Raw genomic sequence first — 19766 nt, forward strand, 5'->3', positions numbered from 1 at the left:
TATTTGATATGACCTTGCTGAACAGTGTGATGAGCACTGTAATTTGTCATACAAAGAAAAGTCTCTTTTCATCTCCTGTTCATACAAACCTCAATTTAGGAATGTAGCTGAACAAATATTTAGCTTTAGGGATGTGATCAAGACCTACAGAAGCAAATGAAGTTTTTGGAAGTGCCAGTGTGGGGAACAGGAATTCTTCTCTCAATCTGGACTACATTTGCTTTAGAATTTAAAACTTTCAAGCTTAGAAGGACAGAGGCAGGATTGAGGTCACTTGCCTTCCCAAAGATCTAAAAGGTATCAATGCGTAGTAGGATTTCAGTATTTATTGCTTTAGCTGCCAGTATTTAATTTATGTTGAAAATACTGATACACAAATTTAACTCAGTAATTCCCATCTCTTCCTGTCTCCCACTAGGAAAACCACATTGACTTCAAACAAGCTCTGTGTGGGTACCGGTCTCTTTGCGCCGAGTCCCTCAAGGGGTCAGGGCTACAGTCTTGATATGGTAGTAAAACAATGAAGTTCAGTTTTATCCATGTGTGCATATAGAAGTAGAAATACATATATATCAAGGTATGTCTTGTTGCTTCATAACTTACAACAAAGTGCACCTCTGAGCTTTGGAGCCAACACTTACTGGTCGTGGGTGACGACTGCAGTCGTCTTAGGAATACACGTGCTGCGTGGAGGATCTGAAGGAATGTGCTGTTTGTGTAGCAACGTATCCCCTTTTTTTTGTTAGGGTGATTGGTGGTTTTGGCCTTTTTTTTTTAAGTAGATCCTCTTTAGTAGTACATACAAACAAGTTTTTGGAAGACTTTTTGCATATGAAAGCACTGGGAGACATAGGGAAAGAAAATTGTTCAGGCTAGATAACAATTTAGGCCTGGCAAAGACTTAGTTCTTTGGATCGGTTTCACTCAGGAGTGGAGGGAGATTTTCAGGTGAACAGGAACTGATTCAATTAGTGCTTAAATTAATGGGTCATGTCTTTTGTCTGTCTGCTCTCTCCACTGGGGATTAGACTCAGTCTGCCGGGAAGGATACGGAGCTCATCCAAACTACTGAGGCCGTAAGGATGCAGCAAGGGTGTAGACTACTGGTATTTTTATTTTTCAGTTAGGGCAATTAGTTGTTTTAGCTTAATCATGCTTGGTTCCCACAAGGAAATTTTCTGCTTTGGTACTAAAAATGATCAAAGACTGTCACTAGAATTTGATTTTTGTTTGTTGTACGAGTTCATTTAGAGTATGCCAGTGGCTGCTGCAGCCAGTGAACCTAAATAAATGTCTGTTGGATATCTGTTTAGCAGCAGGCTCCATTTTTTTCAGAACGGTCTCCGTGTAACCTTTTAATCTAGTTCTTGTCTTTCTTTTTCATATTTTATATATTTAACCCCTTGATGCAGATATTTTGCATTAAGTGCTTTAGAAATCCTGATTTACTGCCTCAAGGGATTAACCAGAATTCCAGTATTCTTGCTTTATCTACACTCATTTATACAGCCCATTTATTTCTAATAAATACATTGGCCAGATCATATTTCTCTCCAAACTCTAAGCCCTGAAAATAAATTTATGCAGTGACATAATGAAAACAATAAAAACTGTCTTGCGTATTGCTCTTATTCTTGCTTTAAATATCAGCTTCCAAAGACACAGTGGGTTTATATTCTCCAAGTACACACCACCTTCGAGGTTCGTGCTGCAAACTCTAATTTTTAGTTGACTTCTAAGAGGATTTAATCAAACTACAGGATATATGATTCAAAGCAAAAAATGTAATTAAGAAAAAGCTTTTTCTGTAGGCAAAGAGCAGCTTGTTTTCATTAATTTTATGAAGAATGTTGTTTTTCTTGGCTGGAAACTTAAACTCATGGGACAAAGGAAGATTTATGGGGTGATCCACAAAATCACACAGGTTTTGCGTTGCAGTGCTGTTTTTGCAGTGACCGCTAGAGACCCTATAGCTGAAGGTTTATCAGTGTTTCTTTTTATAAATCTCTATTTTCAGAAAGGGCTTTTACTTAGAGATTAACTTTGAGCTAAATATATGCACACAAAGTCTCAGTATATATGTAGTGTGGTAAGCATATATATTTTAACATAAACAATTTATACTACTTTAAGAGCTTTTACATTACCAGAAAAATGAAACTGAAGTAAGGATGGATATTTAGACCTCCCATTCATATACTGCGTGTGCTTCTTTGTCATTATGCTTTATTTATACATATGGCAAACTCCACAGCAGTTGCTGAAGGCCACTAGAATAGAAGATCAGAGACATGATGTCTCTTGCCCTAATCCTTCAAGGTGTCAGCACCACTTGTGAGGTGCTTGGGCTGAAGATCTGTGCCTTGTTTCACGTTTTCACTTTTGTGGTCATTAGGGTGGAGGTACGGAGCCTGAGATGAGGCTGGGTTATTGGGTGGCTGTTTGACTTATTTCTCTCTTCTGAGTTTTGACCCCTTAGATGTGAAGTTCAAATTCAGCTTTAACTTTGACACACGTATTTTTAAACCAAATAATGCTTATTTAGCTCACTGTGTCAAAAGAAATACTTTTTGTATCTTGAAAAATCTCTCTTTAAGAGGATCAGTAGTTCACGAACAATAATGAAACAAATATCTTAACAGAATGCTCTTTCATTACCCATAATGTCAGCAAGAGTGTCTACTTGTTTAATATTGCAGTAAACAGAAAAGTTCATGGTTCAATGCTTAAGCCTCTGAGCTGTCTCCCCAACTGTTCCTGGCTGCCAGTATTTTACTTACTCAACAGGAAACTAATTTAATTAGTACAAAGAACAGGCCAGTACAGACGCCTGTATGAAATTCTTTCAGTTTTGAGAAGGCATATGCTAAACTCCCTCCATTAGATGGAAAAACAGAGATCATAAAATTTACACAATGGAATATCTGTTATCCTGTATTATCAAAGGTTGCTGCCTCAAATTATGTTACTGTGGTCTTGCAACATCAAACCAGACAAAATATTTCAGTTGAAAGATATAGAAGCTGATAGTAAATTTGAGCCAGGCTTATGTTTCATATTACAAATCTCTTCATCTGGTTCTACCCTCTTCATCTCTTCCTTGTGACTAACTCAGAATATGTAACATTAGTTCTTAGCAACACTGTCTTCTCCTAAAGTCTGCTTCAATAATTTTACTAGAGGGACAAATTCAAACAGTGGTTCAGAAATACAATAATTAAGGTTTCAAATTTAATTTCTTCCACCTATGGTTTTTGCATTCATCTACAGTCTTCATTTGCAGGGTCATATACTGTTATTTCTTTGGGATCTCAAATTGCTTTTTTACAGGATAATGGATTGTGGATACAGATGGATAGTTAATGTTTCTTTTCATCTTCACCATTCAGTGTTTGATCCTATTCATTATGGCTACAACATCCATCGCTTGCACTAGGTACAGAATCATTGATTTCCATGGAGGCTTTTTGTGATGCATTGTATCCTAGTTCCTTGGCAGCACTGGGAAGCCACCTTCACAGTACCTCCATGAGCTGAGATCACAAAATCATAGAATGGTTTGGGTTGGAAGTGACCTTAACGATCACTAGTTACTACCCCCCTGCCATGGGCAGGGACACCTTCCACTAGATGAGGTTGCTCAAAGCCCCGTCCAACCTGGCCTTGAACACTTCCAGGGATGGGGCATCTACAACTTCTTGGGCAACCTGTTCCAGTGCCTCACCACCCTCATGGTGAACATTGTCTTCCTTATCTCTAACCTCAATCTACCCTTTTTCATTTTAAAGCCATTACCCCTTGTCCTATCACTACATGCCCTTGCAAAAAGTCCTTCTCCAGTTTTCTTGTAGGTCCTCCTTTAGATACTGGAAGGCTGCTATAAGGTCTCCCTGGAGCCTTCTCTTCTCCAGGCTGAACAACCCCAGCTCTCAGCCTTTCCTCATAGGTGAGGTGCTCCAGCCCTCTGATCATCTTTGTGGCCTCCTTTGGACTCACTGCAACAGGTCCATGTCCTTCTTATGTTGGGGGCCCCAGAGCTGAATGCAGGACTCCAGTTGGGGCCTCATGAAATTGGAGTAGAAAGGGAGAATCGCTGCCCTCAACCTGCTGGTCACACTTCTTTCGAAGCAGCCCAGGATACGGTTGGCTTTCTGGGCTGCAAGCGCACATAGCTGGGTCATGTTGAGCTTCTCATCAACCAGCAACCCAAGTCCTTTTCCTCAGGGCTGCTCTCAATCCATTCTCCACCCAGCCTGTATTTGCACTTGGGGTTGTCCTGACCCATGTGTAGGACCTTGCACTTGACCTTGTTGAACTTCATGAGGTTTGCACAGGCCCACTTCTCAAGCCTGTCAAGGTCCCTGTGGATGGCATCCCTTCGCTCCAGTGTGTCAAGTGCATTGCACAGCTTGGTGTCATTGGCAAACTTGCTGAGGGTGCACTCAGTCCCACTGTCCACGTCACCAACAAAGATGTTAAAGGCGACGGTTCCAATACTCACATCGGAGGAACGCCACTCGTCAGTGGTCTCCACGGAAGTGGTATGGAGGTGTCCATTTTACTCACTAGGAGCTAAGGCACAGGTATTAAAAGAGCAATTGTAAAAAATAAGTCAGTTTTTCTTGTGTGATTTCTCAGAGCTCCTAGCATCTTTTAGTGCTTAATATGACCTCAGAGCAGTGAATGCTCAGTGTATCAGCAGCCCAAGCCAGGGACTATCTTGGATTATACAGAAAATAAGACCTGCCAAGTTAATTCCTGTTAAAGCCAAAAAAAAAAAAAAAAAAGTTAATAGAACTTTTCTAGCACCACGTAGGAGTTCTGATAAGGCTTTTCTAGCATCTTGTAGGAACTATGGCAGAAGCAGGACTCATATGCAACTTTCTAGGCATTCAGCTACTGAAACTATTACTTTTTCTCGTCTCCTGTTCAACTGACTTCAGACCTTCCAACTTCCACAAAAAAAGGGAGTCAAGGGTCTTATTGTCAATAAAACTCTTTGTCTTACAAAAGCAGCATGTAATTTGAGCAGTGAATGTGGCAAGGTTCTCACGTGGGACAAGAAAATGATCACGTGTTAAAGACTACTGCAGATGTAGAAGGGATTAGATGCAATATTGCACAAGCATTTTTAACTCCTTTCAAGAGTTGTAATTTCCCATATTTTCAGAAACTAAGGAAGTGAAAGAAAAAAGTTTCAGTGTGTGGAATCATACCGATACCTTCTTTGACCTTCATCAAGATGTGTTGTCAGTGGGATTTGTACCTTTCAACCCGCAGCGTGAGGCCCGTAGGTAGCAGTAGGAGGTGATTATCCTCTGTGTCAGGCTGACACAAGAGAAAACACGGTGCACTGTGCAAACAAGCTTACCTGCTGTTTGTTGGACAGGAGATAATGTTGTGTGACCCAGGAATAATAGGTCCTCCTGCCACTGCTGAGAAGATGTGTAGCCTCTTGGCTGTAAGCTATTTGCTGTCTGCCCTCTGCCTTCTGCCCCTTTTCCTGACAGTCACGTCCCTGTTCCCTAACCTGGTGCTTCAGCCTGTTTCCCCCCTCCTTGTCAAAAACGAGTCAGCTGTAGGATTATGCTCAATAGCGCCTATCCTGATTACTGGGTGTTTGACTTGAAAGGTATTTTTAATATTGTTGTAGTGCTTACCCTCCCCTTATTCCCTTCCCTCCCCCCTCAAAAAAAGAAAAAAAAAAAGGTATTTGCAAGGATGGGAAGAGGATCCATCCCTCTCCTTATCAAAGTTAAATGTTATGAAACTTGGTTCCTTCTCTTTCAACATGTTATCCTTCTGTCTGTTTTGTTTGCCTGCCTGTCCTGGTCAAAGATTGAATGACTGAGAACGTGGCAAATCCTGGCTTTCTCATTTAACCACTATTAATCACTTGACATTGCATTTAGAGCTAGTTTGCACAATATATGTGGAAAGCAAAGAGCCTCACTCACATGCTGGCTTAACTGCTGGGAACATTTTCCCCTCCCATCTGCTGCGTTCATTATTATTTAAAAGCAAATGAGGAGGCAGTGTTGGATTAGCAGAGTGGGTGGCACCAGTGGAAAACAAGCTCTGTTGCAGTCACCCTGCCAAGTTCATGTGAAATTGCCCATTTCAGCTGGCAGCTTCAGCTCGGCTTGGTGTGATGACATATGGGCCTGGAGGGTAAGAGTCTATTTCCATATTATAGCAGCTTCTGCTGCACAGCCTCATAGTTCATAGCTGTGTGTTTACCCGGCTTTGGCTGCAGACTGCCCTCCTGGTCTGCTCTGCGGTGCTGGACTCCTCGGCTGTCGTCTCGGCTTTTCCCCGAGGTCCCCTCGGCAGCTCTACCTGTGTGTTAACACCCAGGTTGCCCCCAGCTACTCCCTTGGTCTCAAGCCATAAGCGTGTTGAATGTCAAGAAGCAAAACAGGGAAGCTCATAACCCCCTCACTGTGGGGCCCCCAGAACCAAAGGAGAGAAATCAAGCCCTTGCTTTAACTCTTAAGGGTCAGTAGTTTTTCAAAACAGTGGGGATATGTATTTTATGTTTGAAAAATAAGCAACATAGCATGTATGTTATACATCAACTCTAAACTCAATCACCTCATAAATAGGCATTTACAAATGAAAAATTAACTTCTTTAAATTAATAAAAATCCTCTGTTTCACATATTAGTGTTCTAAAATTTTCCAGGATATGATTTCAGCATCCAGTGTTGTCTATTGTACTTCTGCATAAAGGAAGTTTTGGTGCCTTGCATTGAAATCCATGTGACACGGATACCACCAACTTAGTCAATTCTGTAAAATAAGCTTAAAGATATTTCAGAGACCAGACTGCCCCTAAGTCCCTCAGCTTTGATTAGTGAGTTAACAATAACATTTCTTATTTCAGAAATCTCTTTTTCATCCTCCACTTACTATATAAGGGAAATAATTAAAATAACTCTATGCAAAGCCCTTTCAAAGCACGAAGTATGCATCTCTCTGAGTTTACAGTACTGTTATTGTCGGTTATTACTTGTAGGGATAAAAATGTTCTGAGGAGGGAGAGTTACAGGCTGTTGACATGCCTTTAAACTATTTATTAGAATTTCCAGTGACTTTTTTGATCAGTTCTTTTTTTTTTTTTTTCTTTTTAATGTTAGGCACGCTTTGCTGCTAAACCTTACTTTAGAAACCTTTGTTTCTGGGATAGTGAAGGGGACAGAGAAACCTCATTGGTTAGAGTATATGAGCCACTTCCATGCAATGTGAAAAATGGATGAGTTTATTCCTATTGATCTTTGTTATCACACCCTGTGCACGATAACAACCTTGGTCTTATGTCATTTGACGAAGGTGGACAAAGCGTGGTGTGTGATGCCATTAAAAAACCACAGGCACTTGTAGTGAGGAGATCAGCTGTACCTCAGAAGACTGGAGTCGGGGCAGGTCTGCCTCCCTGCCGCCGCCTGTCGTTCTCTGCTTGTGCATGACGTGGCTGTTGGTGTCATTTTCCTGCTGTTGGTTCAGCAATGATGGTTTGAGAGCAGTGTCAGGAAACGGGCACACACGTCCCAATCGATAATCAAAATCTCACGCTCTTGAATATGTGTGTATTTATCACCAAATGGCTGCAAAATCAGAATATAATGCACCAGTAAGGCAGTATAGATAGTATCACTATTAATATATCAAACCAAAGGCCTATGTTTTGGAAGGATTTAATTCCGTAATGAAGTTAATTTGTGAAGTCCCTGCTGGGGGTGAGAGATGTGATCAGTGCTCAGGCTCCAGCAGCAGCATCTTTATCGCTGCCTACGTGGAGACCTGACCACATCACCGGGGCACCGAGGGGCAGCTTCAGTATTTGCTCGCTCTTTGTGAGCTAGTTACTCACTTCTTCATACATAACTGTTATCATCCTTCATACCTAAATTATATTTTATCTCTGGATTAAATAGGAGTTGGACTCTATGATACTTGTGGGTCTCTTCTAACTCAGGGCATTCTATGATTCTATGAAATTGAAAGAAGGCTATCATTTTTTGGAAGGGTCTCATAATGTGAGATAATAGGTAGTGTTTATAGTCAAAAGCCTGTGTTTAAGGTAAAAAGGGGTAATCGTACACAGAAAGTCACACTGTTTGCAGAGAGCAACGCAGTGTTCTCCTGGTGCGTCTATTTCAACTTCTTTTGATAATTAGACACAGAACTAGTCTGTTATATAAATGCTGGGTATCATTCTGTATTGTTATTATCCGCCCATCTATTCATCTCTTTCTTTCTCTCCTGCCCTGTAACAGTTTTGAACCTTTGATATTTTTCATAGAGACTGACTACACTTTACATGACTCATAAAATGAATACAAGCTAATCAGGTGGATTGAACTTCAGTCTCCACGAACAAATGAGGACTTACTGTAGTGCAGTGCTGTTCAGTAATGCTCAAAAAGTTTCAGTTTGAGAAAAGCCATCGTAAATGAATTTATGTGCCCACCCAGATTTATTTTAATTAAAATCATCCATGAGTCTTGGCTGTTGCTTTGACTACTAAGTACTTACAAATAAGCTTAATAGACATGTTTGTTTTTTCCACAGCTGTAAAAATACATATTCTGCTACATGATTGTTTTTTATCTGATTTATTTAAATAGAGTTAGGTAAAGATGCAGTTTATATGGAAGGTTAAAGGGTCAAAATCCTATTTAATTAACTTATACCCACTGGGAAGCAGCCAAGGTAAAAGAATGCAGTGAAAGTAAGCTTCAAATAATATGAAATCTTTGAAAAGGACTAACCACCTTTAGTGAAAGGCTTTCCTGTTCTTAACCTCGTGTCATTTAAACTATTTAAATGAGCTATGCAAAACCTTACATTTATAATGGAGCTTCAAAAAAAAGATTAAGTATTTCTTGTAGTTACAAGAAAACTGATGCTTATGGCAGTGAAAGAAAAGCATTTAGTACTCCCTCTTACCATGATCCCTGTCTTTGCATACCACAAAATGCCTGGTATGTTGCACCTGATTTGACATCTACTATTTCTGCCACATGTATGAAGCCTCTCAAGTGTGTGAGACTGCTTTTTAAAAACATTCAAGTCTTTCAAAAAACAACTAGGAGTGGAGGGGAAGCCTCTGTAATATCTGAAGGAGGCCTCACTTTCAAAGAGTGTGGATGCTGCACGGTTTCTAAAGCTGTGTCTAGGGGAAGTACCTCATGTTGGATTTCCCAAACCATGCATTATATTTGAACATCTTAGTCATACATGTGGAAAAGGTTCTTGCCACAGCCAGAGTGGGAACTCTGAGAAATAAAATGACTGCGCTTCTTTGTGATCTCTTTATATGCTAGATAGGATATCCTCATTGCTGTAGTGATGCTCTGTAGAGGTGCCAATTCTGGAATGTTTTTTCCATTCAACGCCACAGAGATCACACTGTGGAAATATTTCTGTTTCACAGAGCTCCATATGGTTTTGTATGTAAAAATGGAACTGGCAGGGAAAAATGCAGCTGGCCTAAAGCTGTCAGTAAGTATTCCTAATGTCATAGATTTTCAGCAAGAATCCCAAATGGGAGCTGTATAGGTAAGTACCAGCAGAGCCTATATGGAATGAGAATGGAGGCAAGCAGTATTCCATATAGACACCATTGCATTTCCTGAACTGGGATGTTTTTCTCCCCTGCTCCATTCCAGTCTTCAGAACTGTTGGACTGGGAAACAACTCAGACTTGAAAAGGTCAACTCCAAAGAGTTACTGATCTCTCTGTCAATACCATTGTGTGGCATTCATGGTGTGGGTGGACACATAGCTTAGAGCTTTGGACACAATGGTATTTGGAAATATATTCTGAAATTTAAATACAGCTATTACTTTAACTTGCCATTAATTCATATACTATAATTGTGGGAAAAATCCTTCTGATTCAGCATGTGAGGTCTGCATTCTGTCTAATTTTATGTGTGCTTAAGGGCTGCAGTGCTGTCGTAAAAAATGTATTTTAATTGACATGACCACTTTGGCATGATGATGTTCAGCCTCTGAAAAGTCACAGCAGCAAATAGAATGTATAACCAGATGGTGCTTAGCTAGAAGGATCTTTGCTATCCAGAATGCGACTGCAGTTATGTTTGTTCTGTCAAGCTAAAACAAAGGCATTCATAACCCCACATTCCAAATTAATTAAGAATTGCTTGCTGGTTTGAAAAGTGCTATCCTTTTTGGAAAAAAAAAAAAACAACATGGAAAAACACTAACAAAAATTAAAATACAGGTGAGGAATGCATTTTTTATCTTCTTAGTTTACCCATCCCTTTTTCTTCTTCCTTTGCTATCTGAACATTCATTCTCTCTTCTCCATAGAAGAACTAACAAACATAAATTAATTCAAAACTGCCTGTAGGTACTTTCAGCCTACTACAATGATTTAGTAATTATAAACATTCACACTTTGTTTTCTCAATGTTTAGCATTTATCTATGGGTACTAAGGTAGTTTATAGTGTTGTGATCCCTTCTGGAGGAAGTTCCAAGGAATCTTTCTTTCTGTAAGCCAACCAGCACAATGTTCCACACCCATCTCAAGACTATCCCACAGCTACTTTGCACTGATTACACTAGAAGAATTAAATGTGTTCCAAGAGCCCTTATCTCTCAGGAACTAATTTAGGTAATATTAACAATCACACGTATACAGAATGTCCTGGGTTTAAGTACCTGTGGATACTTTAATCTTTGCATGAGGCAGTGCATAATTTTGGGAGGAGGTGAATGCTAATGCATCATCTGGTAGGCATTTAGTCTATCATGTGTCATTGTCTCCAGCAGACTTTGCTTTGGGAATAAAAACCTTGACAGGGAAGAACAGGAATAAATTTCCAAATAAGTTCTCTGAATTTATTAAGTTGTTGTGTTAGATGGGGGAGAGAGGAGGGAAGTGGTCAGGCATATAATCTCATTTGGCTTTTGAGTTGGTCAGCTGTTGCGCTTCAGATAGAAGAAATATGCTTATGTTCGAGTTGATAAATAGTACTGGTAAATAACAATGACTATCAGTCCTGAGGTGATCTGCTCTGCCTGAACTCTAGGGTTGTATTCTTCATTCAAAGCTAGATACAGACCTGTAAAGAATCAGATTATATCCCTTCTGAAGTCTCTGAACTCTGGTTAAATATGACTTGAAGCTTCAGAAACTCTTAAACATTTCCTTGACATATTGGCAGGCCAACATATTTTTATTGCTCAAAAATGAAAACTAACCAAAAAAATCCAAGGCACTTTCAGTCAGAGGCATGGGCTCTCAGCCATCTCTTGTTTGCTGCTCCCTTGAAACATGTACAGGAGATTATCCCTATTAGGCAACCTTATGGGTATTCCCAGATCTTTTGAGTATGGTTTTCTTCCTTTTTAATTAGTAGGCCATTATGCAGCAACTTCTGTCTGCTCCACTAAGTGGCCAGCTAAGGCAGATTTCACTGTGTTTCTGGATACCTGAGAAAAATTAGCCATTTGTGAGTTGGGAAGTGGCTTCAGACATTAGAAAGTGAAGCTTCGTTATGAGTAATGAACTGGGGAACTGATGCTGATGAAAAATAAGGGTGTAATTCCACTATTTTGTCTTTGCAGGCAAAACCAGCCTAATAAATTTCTGCCTAGCTCTACCCAGGCAGTTCCTTCTTGCTCCCTCACTAGTTTCCAGTCCCGTTAGTTGTGCTGGTGCAACTACTTATAAATTTGATATAAACTGGATCACTGAGATCTACATTAACAATAATCCCACTTCTGATACTTTTAGTGATCCAGTGTGCAGGAAGTCCCACAGTTTTATCAGGGTGACAGGGCACACGTTGTAGGGCAGGAATAGGGAGTGAGGTTTGCAGGCAGTGGGAATCTCTGAAGCTGGCTCTGCCACAAAGACAAGACGTGGTGGCACGGAGCCACAGCTCAGCTCACTGGCTCCCATTGCTCACGGTTGGATCTCCAGTCCCTTGGCTGTTTGGTTTAGCAAGAGAGTGCAATGAGGAGACCTCTCACCAGCTCTTCCTGATGCTCCTTTTCTGCAGAGAGAGGTTCAAACCAGTAATAAACCTGTTAAACAGAGCATTAGTGGCTGTATATCATCTTCCAACAGGTATTTCCTTTTCTGAGTTCTATGCAACCATGATTGACAGGCTCCTTTGTATTTTTTTTATTCTTTCAGATGTTTTAATTAAACCACATACAAATTTTGTTCAAGCATAGCATTTACTTATCTGTTTCAGAGTAGAGAGCTGGTACTACAGCTGAGATAAGGATCCCATTGTGTCAAATACTGGCAAAAATTGTAGGTTTAGCTTCTCTCACTATAGATCCAGGGAGACAGCATTTCTCCAGTTCACATTCAGTCAGTTCCTCTTTGGCAGGCTTTTTTGCAAGTTATCAGGGTGAGAAACATAGCAATTTAGACACGTTACATTAATTGGGAGAAAAAAAAAAAAAGAAAAAAAGAAGGGGGAGGGCTTGTTGGGGTTTCTTGCATATTGGAATCTACAAAATCTTTGAGTTGTATCCTTCAGTTTTTCTACTAATATAATCGCAAGTGAAAATTTATGCCTTTACAGGGATTCAGTTTCAGAGGAGACAAATCTTTAAGCCATTTAAAAAGATAAATAGTATACTGAATCCTGAAGCCTTTGGAAAAGGAAAAACAAATCAGAAGGGTGTAAGAAGTTGTAGGGATTTGGCTGTTTGTCAGGTTTGAGAAGTGTGTTCTTGCAAACAAGTAGCACTAATATTTTTCTGGTCTCAGTGTGTACCAAAATCCTCAGATTGCTTTTTTGTTTTTAATAAGGTTTCTGTGGCTTTGCTTGCAAACTATATTGAGCTCAATAACACTACTATTTTTGTAGTATCTTCGTCTGAAGTATTAGCTTTCCCAGAGCTCACTCTCAGTGGGCTGTGCTTTATTCTCAAAAACTAGAAGACATGTAGTAGATTCAGTCCTGGCCATTTTTCATGTGAAGCCTTATTCAAATGGTAATTGTAAAAGGCTTTGTAGACTTTGTTCTCAACTCAAAGAAAAAAACTTCAGCTGTGGGCAGCTAGGGTAGGAAAAAATTTTTCCTGAAAGACTCATAGAAAACTAATTTAGAAGTTACCACAGCCATTCTAAAGTTAAAGGTATACCTATAAATCAACAGTGAAACCATTCATGTTATCAAATATCACTGGAAGTGAATATTGTGAATAAAATATATTACAGTGAGGATCAAGACTTGTATTCCTTTTTTTTTCCCTTACAAGACACACTATGAAGGAATTCATTACAATATTTTGAAGAAACCTGTGTGCAAAGTATACATGGTTGGTTTGCAATTATTGATATGCATATACACTACTTAGCAACTGGTGTATAATTTGTCTTGGCTCTTCAGAATCAGCCTCCCCAAATGGACTGTTGGATGCACGTTTACAAAGTCCTAGGTGACGCAGGACTTTCATTTTGGACTCTCATTGTTCATAAATGTACAATTTGAAAAACTCACAGTCCAAGTAAGGATTTCAACTTCCGAAGTTTGCAGCTGTTCTAATATTGCATTTTTGTTGAATTTAACTGTATTTATGCAATTTGAACTATTGGTGACTACAGTTAAAATTGAGCACTCGTTTTGGGAGACACTCTAAACCCAGAAGCTGGGATATAAAACAGAGCCCTTGTTACAAAACAGAGGTTACAGGGGGATAAAGTGACTTGCCCACGGTCACATTCACTAGCAAATCCAAAATCTTGGTTACTACTTTACAGCCCCATATCCACTGTACCACAAGTTATGTCACTTACTTAATGTACATATGTACATATACTCATAGAATCGTTTAGTTTATAATCGTGTTACTATTCAAACTTTTTATTTTCTGACTAGAGTCCCTGTCTAGCTCTCTGTGTATTTTGCCAAGGATTCTTAATTCTTAGTTACAGGGTGCAGGATTCCAAGTTGACATTATGAACCGACCATGTCAACAAGGGCTTTGACGCAAGCTGAAATTAAATTGTAATAATTCGGCTTCATTCAGCTCCTGAAAGTTGATTTGTAGACACATCACAGAGAAGAAGATACTTTGTTTCAGTGCTATTTTAGAAATGATGCAAACCCACCATTTTCCTGTGTGTTACAAGGTATTAGAATTCAGCAATCACGTACCAGCCTACAGCAGAAAATATTTTCTTCAAACCCTTCTCAGTTTGTGAAAACATCATAGTTTTTTTAATGTCTTCTTTTTTTTTTTTCAAATAAATTTTTAATGACAGCCTTAAGTCTTGCCTCTCCTGTGTATTTTGGGGCATGGATAACTAGCTAAAACTAAAGCCCAGCAGAAGGCAGTTTTAGTAATCTTATATATAGCCTTAGTGAACAGTATTTCTTGGGAAACCACAAACAAGGTATAGTCCATCGAAGAAAAGCTTTCAACAAAGTCAGGCTGTATACCGAACTAATCTTTGAACTAACACCTCTGAAGATATGCCAAGCAAATTTATAGGCAGCAGTCGACGCTCTGTGTGTGAGGTAGTTCAGAGCCTGAGCTAACAATACTGCAGATCATTTATTTTTCATATATTACAACAATTGCATTTATTTTAAATCTCACAGAAGTAAAACTCCCCTACAAAGGACAGAGCTCTCTACAGTGTGGTAATTCCGTATTTTAAAGCATATGCTTATAGAACTGTCTTCATGTACTTGTACTTGCCACATGCATTCAGACTCATGCATGCACATTATTTTTCTGCTTGCATTTGTGCACATATAGACACAGATATAAGATAAGAAGTGTATGCATGTATATATGTATTATATGTATATATATACTTGAAAGGGAAAAAGAATTTATGGAAGGCTGGCCAGATTTAATTTGTCTGCTTGTATTTAGCACTTAAGGGCTTATATACTCAGTTTGCTCAAAAGAGTGAAGAAGTACTCCTTGCTTATGCCTCAAATCAGAAATGCATGAAGTGCAGCTGCAGAGATAATACATTCTCCCCAAAGGCTTTGGCTGAGCAAATTAGGTGTCAATGGGGTGCCTGCGCAGGCAGTACTCTCTCTAATTAGTCTCTTGAGCCTAGTTGGTGGCGGGTATAAGATGATCTAATCAATTGGTCTGTGTCTGATGGTACGTGTAAAAATCCTGGCAGGCAGAGCTGTCTCCCACAGGTCACTCACCTGCACAGTGGGAACGCTCATTTTCATTTTTCATCTCTTCCATCACATGATGCTGACAGTTGGTTTTAAGAAAATTGAATCCAAAAAATATCTAGTTCATAGGTCATGTAGGTCAGAATAAAGTTGCATTATGGGTATTGGTGATCCAATTAATTAATATTTATAGCAACGAGTTGCATGTAGATATTATCTGAGTACAAATAGTATTGATAATGTTTGGTTGGCTTTTTAAAATGAGTTCTCTAACAAAGGTAGGAATAAAAGGTGTGGGGAAAAAATTCACCTGTTAATAGTATGCTTTTTTAGAGAGGATGAACAGTATCTGTGGTGTGTGCCTCTCTGGTAGAGGCAGAAGCAGAAAGAATATATCGCGGATCATCTTAAATACCCTCACGTTTCAGCTCATAGAAAATACAGTATCTGCAGTTGTCAGCTCACATTTTTATTTTGAATCTGGTGTTGTAGAATGAATACTCTTAGAATAATGCTAAATCGGCTGTAACATAAATAGACCTGCACTCTGAGTGTGCTTTGCATGCTAAGGACTCTGTAGGAGCACAGCTCCGCCCTCTGTGATAATTTATACAAAAATTAAAAGCACCTAGAGAAGGATGCTGGTGCTGCCAAATGGAGCATGAAGTGAATTGGTGATTTGCATTTTTACGGGAAAGGACATTCTTTTACTAATTAAAATAAAGAAAAATATTTGGGATTTAGTCACACTCCTCTGCCTCATGTCTGAGAGCATGATTAATGTTTAAATTACAAGCTTCAGTATCCCTTCCTAGAACCATGGCTACAACAACAGCTACTGCATTCTGAAGTTGGCGTCTGCTGGTTTTAAGGTGGGTTAACACCTTATTTTATCCCATTCGGGATCTGGGACAAACAGGATGTATGCAGCAGATGATTTCTCTAGATAACAAACATACAATTGAGTTATTTGATTTAGGTCACTTGATACTTCAAACACATCATTAACTTGCTTATAATCTTCTGTTAAGTTTAGTAGAGATGTCATGAAAACCAAAAGTACCCGGACCTGTGGTGAAAAAAAATACAAGTTCATTTTTAAGGCAGTCTGTTACATTTCAGTTTTTGTTGTTTTGTGGGGGTTTTTTGTTTGGTTTTTTGGTTGGTTGGTTGGTGGGGTTTTTGTTTGGTTTTTTGTTGTTGTTGTTGTTGTTGTTTTTTAAGGAGATCTGAAAGAACCCCATTTTGTTCTTGGGAAATCACAAGTTGCAAATATTCCATTTAACAATTTACGCTTTTATAAGCAAAGCTGTGACCAGAGGCCATAAACACAACCTGCCAAGTCACCAGGCAAAACTTTGACTTGTATGATCCAGAAAATGTATTAAATTCTAAGAAAGGATATTTCTAAAATATATCCTAAAAAATGCAAACATGGAATATTGAGCCATCTGGGAACTGAACGGCAGCACTGTGTGGAGGGCCCTGCCTCAGGTCCTGGTTGTGTGAACAACTGATGTTTCAGTTCAAGGGCCCCACGGTGGAAACAATGCTTTTTTATAAAAACATTGGTTCATGCCAATCTAAAATTTCCTTTTCGTTTTATTGAGGGTTTCCTGCTGTGGACAAAGAGACACTCTACTCTTCTTCCAGTTTAGGGGAGGTGTCTATTTGGTGTGAGGCTCACCTTAAACAAACCAAAAGCGAAGAGAAGGCATCTCCCGTCCCACAGCACAGTGATTACAGGGCTCCTCTGAGAAGTGGTAAATGTGTTCAGATTTTTCCTCTGCCTCAGGATGGGTTGCCCTCCATTCCCCATCGCCAGGGAGAGGGCTGGCACTCCACAGGGGCACTCCGAGGCTGAGGGAAGGGATTTCACCTGTTGACTTGCTTTGAATTGACAATAAACATTCAGGGAATTAGGGATTCAGACGCAAATGTTACATATTCCCTGTGTATATATTCCTTATCACCAGGCTTGTTTGCTGTGTCAAAGATGGCATAAGGATTTTATACGCAGTGGAATTGTCTCAGCAGCCAAAGCAAGGGTTCAGCCTCAGAACACCCTGCCCATCAGGGTGCTGCTGTGAGCAGCTGGTCCGTCATGCAGGCGGCTCCCCAACCCAGGCAGGCCGTGCGTTCCGACGCGTCTTCAGGGAGACCGTGAGCACCAGCCCTCCCTTGGTTCCAGCTGCACGATGTCTGTTAGCTTTCCTCGGCCAGAACCACTGGGGAAATGTGTCATCACATCATCTTATTTTCCAGTGAGTTTGCTGCTTGATCTAGCCTAAATCTTGAGCCTCTGCAGAAGGTGGGAGGTGGTGTTGCCCACCACATGGTTACACAGGCTCTTGGCTTCACAGGAGACCAGTTACCCCAGTTCCAGTACTGGTACAGTGGGACCAAGCAAAGCTGGAGCTGATGGAGTTGTGATCACAAAACTGCCAGCTGCCTTATACTGAGCCAGAGCAGGAAAACAAATGGGGTTCAGCAAAAAACTTGTTGCAATCTCCCTTGAACATTTATGTAACCTCCACTACCCTTTCTTGGTCCTCTGTGTTCTGCCCTTGCTCTGCATTGGTGCTGGCAGCGTCTGCCAGTATGCAAAGTTTTTTTTTCCCCTGTGTTAAATGGTAGTAGCTGTCAGGCTGTTCACTTCTAAGGAAGCTTTTAATGTTCTAGGGCTCGATTCTAGAAGTGCTAATCGTCTGATGAAGGTATTCCCCATTTCACAGGCTCAGGCTCTGCCCTGGAGAATGTGTCATCAGCTTTGTCTACAGAGGCAAACCGGAAGTCAGAAAATGGAGTATTGTCACTGGGAAATTGTAGCACAACTCTGGGAGAAGTGTGATGCTCACCTCCTTTAGAAATTGTCCTGAGATCCACCGATAGAAAGGAAAAGTGATGTGTAATTAATGTAATTGCAGTTATTCTCAAGTTTGAGCAATTCGGTAACTCCTGGAAAAGCCTCCATCCCGAGGCTTTTTATCCACCTAATTTTGTTACCTGTTCTTTACGACCCTGCTGCTTTTGCCAGTCTCTTGAACTCCAGCAGTGTGGGCTCAGCCTGAAATCAGGCCAGCTGTTCTGGGCCTGGGCAGATGTGGCTTCCAAACTGCAAACCTTCCACAGCCGTAGTGTGTGGAGTGGAGGGGGAAGATGCAAGCTCAACATTGGAAGGAGCTTTGGGACCCTAGCTGCTTTTTTAAAAGGAAGAGGCTCCAAAGAGTTCACCCCTAAAAAGCACTTTTGACGGAAGGGAAATGTGGAATTTGAGGAATATTTTCTACAGTGTGTCATCACTGAGCAGTTGTGAATCTCTGCGTGTTCCAAACACTGCTTTTTTGTTTAAGCTTATGAAGGATAAATGAACTGGGGTCAACTCTAATGTATTTAAAAAAATATATATATATATATATTTATTGGCACTTCAGCCAAGCCCCTGGACCCTGGGCAAAGTGGGACTTTCATGTGGAATAGAAATTCCACACAAAGTCCGGAGGCGTTTAAGGAAACAACCCAAGCAGTACTTGAAGAGGTGGTAGACCAAGCTCCAAGAGGGCCCAAGATGCTGCCATGCATCATTAAGAACAGGCCTTTGTTAATCCAGTTCAGGTATTCTGGTGCTTAAAGGGCAGAAAAAGAGCTCTCAAGAACCACAGCACAAACCCTGGAAATTGTGAAAGTTAGATGTTGTGTAGAGATTAGGCTGTTTTGATGAAAACCACAATTAAAATTTTATGCTTGAAACGCAGTTCAAAACTGATGCCTTGTTTTCTCCTGCTTTTGAAATGAGGACTAGACTAGATTCACTGGCATCTGCATCCAGTTTGATTTAAATAGTTTTAGGACATGCTAATACAAACCAGTTCCAAGCTCAATGAATATTTCAGTGTTCTTTTTCTTAAGTGCTGAAATTCCTCCATAGCTGACTGTCTTCCTGCAACTTTTAAAAAAACATAACAGGTCTGTAGTTACAATCCTTAGTCTTAAAAACACTTGTAAAATAAATATATTTTGAACTTCAGACAACTACAGAATTTCTCAGAAAGTCCCACTTTATTCCCTGGCATAGAATTCTACTTGGGCATTTATGAAGAGTTAAATATGTTAATTATAAAATCCTTCTGATGGCTCCAGTCCATCTAGCCTTCATTTAGCCTTCACCTGGCTCTTCTTGCAGTTGTTGGATGTTTCATTTTAAAGTAATACTTTGTTTTAAAGTAATACTTTGTTTTAAAGTAATACTTCCCATGTTCTCAGCCTGCCTCCTGTTTTGTGTAAGTCTCAAAAACATCACGGTACCTTCTTGCAAGCTTAATTGCTGCTTTGAGCCTATACAAACAGGAATCATCACCAGAGTGAAAGACAACGTAAGCAAAGCTATTGATATAGTGTTTATTTTTGGTATAAGAAAGGAGAGGTTTTTGTTATCTGCCTCTTAATAGAAAGTCACTAAAATAAAGGTGAATATGTTTAAACACAGCACAACAAGGAGCTCCATAACCTGGTTGTGTTTGCAGAAATGTTCGTGATGTGCCCCAAGGCACCTCAAATAACTCTTGGGAAGCAAAGCCGAGGAGACCTTTTCATAAACCAGTCGCAGGTATTGCTGTGA

The 19766-nt window shown here is 40.0% G+C and overlaps 1 protein-coding gene across 2 annotated transcripts in view; it reads left to right on the forward strand.

Annotated features, from left to right (window-relative positions):
• Positions 1 to 19766, forward strand: part of CDK14 (cyclin dependent kinase 14) — a 324587-nt gene that overhangs the window by 300189 nt on the left and 4632 nt on the right. The gene's annotated exons all lie outside the window — the stretch shown is intronic.

The sequence above is a fragment of the Caloenas nicobarica genome, chromosome 2 (genome assembly GCF_036013445.1).
Source record: "Caloenas nicobarica isolate bCalNic1 chromosome 2, bCalNic1.hap1, whole genome shotgun sequence".
Taxonomy (NCBI): domain Eukaryota; kingdom Metazoa; phylum Chordata; class Aves; order Columbiformes; family Columbidae; genus Caloenas; species Caloenas nicobarica.